General features: G+C 46.5%; 1 pseudogene; it reads right to left on the bottom strand.

Annotated features, from left to right (window-relative positions):
• The window catches only part of LOC120907812, a 9,056-nt pseudogene that overhangs the window by 2,749 nt on the left and 3,807 nt on the right, over positions 1 to 2,500 (bottom strand).

Raw genomic sequence — 2,500 nt, 5'->3', positions numbered from 1 at the left:
GTCATCCATCGGTCGATGATGCGAATCTGACTGGAAACGAGAATTTCAATATCATCAACACAATTACCTTCCACCAACAGTACTATATCGTCTGCATAGCCGATAATCCGTGCACCTTCCACCATTGCAACTCGTAGGACTCCGTCGTACATGAGGTTCCATAACGTTGGGCCAAGTACCGAGCCTTGAGGTACACCCGATGTGACTGCAATCTCTGCCGGTCCATCTGTGGTATCATACATCAGCACACGATTCCTAAAATAATCACCAATGATATCATAAAGATATTTAGGAGCACTTCTGTAAAGCACGGTAATCGCCAACCATGAAGCACTGTTAAAAAGCATTAGTAACATCTAATGTAACAACCGCACAATACCGTCCACTGTATCTGTTTCTACTCTAGCTACCGAAACAATGTCCACTACCCGTTGAATCGCATCAACTGTAGATCGACGACTTCTGAAACCAAATTGGTCGTCAGACAGTCCGTTGACCTCCTCGATGTGTGCATTTAGCCGTTGCACTATGATGCGTTCTAAACCTTTACCTGCCCCGTCTAGTAGACAAATGGGCGAATCTCGGAACCCGGTTCTGGTGGTTTTCGTATTAACACCAACCTCTGCCTTTTCCACTCATCGGGGAACTTCGCGTTCTCTAAACAGCCTTGGTAAACCCTGCAATGCATCGGTTGCAGTCAACATACCAACTTTCAGCGCCTCATTCGGGATACCATCTGGTCCCGGCGCCTTCTTGTTAGGTAGTCTCCTGGCAACCGCAAGAATCTCATCATTAGTTACCCTTTCAAACTCTCGTGGCTGATCGATACGATAATCAGGCCACACCGTGTTTGGGTGAGTAGGAAAAGCTCGCTCACCACTTCCCTAAACTCGTCCAATGTCATGGTTCGGGGTCCAATCGAACCCTCGGCCACTTTCTTGAACGTATGATATACTATACCAAATGATGCGTTGTTCGCTGTTCCCAGGAACTCTTTCCACTTCCTCTGTCGGGTATGCTTGATCAATCGCTTGAGGGCAGCCCCGTGCCACCTTGAACTCGTCCCTAAAAGTAGAATAGAGATCAGTATTAAAAGCTCTTTGCGCTAATCGATCGCGGTGTTTGCACTCTTGCGAAGTGCCTCAATCTCTAACGTCCACCAAAATGCACTCTTGTTAGAGTGTACTTACGTTTAGTCATCGTCGCATTGCACGCCGTGACAAGTATACGCATTAAGTCTTCGCTTGTTGTGACCTCGGTCTCAAAAGCGGCTTGCATCATAACTTCAAATATATCTTTGCTAAAATACTTGATGCTCCATCCCGTTATGGGTCGGGACAGATTACGCACGCTTTGCGTCTCAAGATCTATTCGTATTGCACGATGATCAGAGTTCATATAGCTAGATAACACCACCCACTTAAATGATCTTGCTACGGTTCGGCTCGCAAAAGTAAGATCAACTACTGACGTGTTCTGGTCCAACATGTTGGGGTGCGCCGTCGTTCAATAAAATTGCGTCAATCTGCGCAAAGGTTGATAAAACCAACTCACCTCTTCGTTTCTGGTTTCTCCACGCTCGCCAAGTTGGTTGTTCCAACTTACTGACCAAGCGTTGAAGTCCCCCGATAACGAATTTTGTGGATACCGGTTACGGCCATTACCGTGTTATCCAACATGTTCTGGAACTCTTCCATACTAAATCTAGGTGGCGCGTAAACGCTAACCACTCGCATATCACCTATGTCAACTATCATTAAACCCTTCAAAGCCTTACTGACTACCTTAACTGGTAAGTCCGCGTTAACCACTACCGCTGCTGTGTTATCGTCATTGCGTAACACTTTGACGTTGGTTGTTGCCAGATACGGATCTGCAATCAACACTATATCCGCAGATTCTTCCTAATCGTTTGCCACACTGAAATGCAGCATAATATGATTCTGGCTATGTTGTAGCAACCTAACCATTATGATCTAATCGTTCGCCTTCGGGGACACATATAACTGCCCGTTGCGTGAAGGTTCTGTGACCTCGTACCGCAATCCAAACACTTGACAGAGTTGGTACAAGCTTGCTTCTTGTGTCCACTCAAACCGCATTTCCAGCACAGATTACTTGTCTGTTCTCAATGGTAGCTCGTATGGCCTACCTTCCAACACTTATAGCATTTCTGCTCTTCCATAACCTCGCGGATATGGCATATCGACCAACCAACTTTCAGCTTTCCCAAATTCAGGAAGCTTTGAAAGTCTGGCAGCGATACGTTGATCCGTGCCCACGTACCGGCCGCGCGGCCTTTCTTCATTTTGATACGATCTATTTCTATCTCGATGTTGAGCTGTGCTTTGACAGACTCCGCAACCTCCTCTGGGTGGTGATTTCATCGAGATGCATGATCTCAATCATTTTAGAAGGAGCCATGTTCTCACTGACGCCCTTGCCCTTCACCGCTTCCTTAACCTTTGGGGCAATTGCACTAGCAGAACTACCCTGCTTA

The sequence above is a fragment of the Anopheles arabiensis genome (genome assembly GCF_016920715.1).
Source record: "Anopheles arabiensis isolate DONGOLA chromosome X unlocalized genomic scaffold, AaraD3 X_pericentromeric_contig0021, whole genome shotgun sequence".
NCBI classification, from domain to species: domain Eukaryota; kingdom Metazoa; phylum Arthropoda; class Insecta; order Diptera; family Culicidae; genus Anopheles; species Anopheles arabiensis.
Note: the sequence above shows the minus strand (reverse complement) of the source record. Positions and strands in the feature narration are given on the sequence as shown.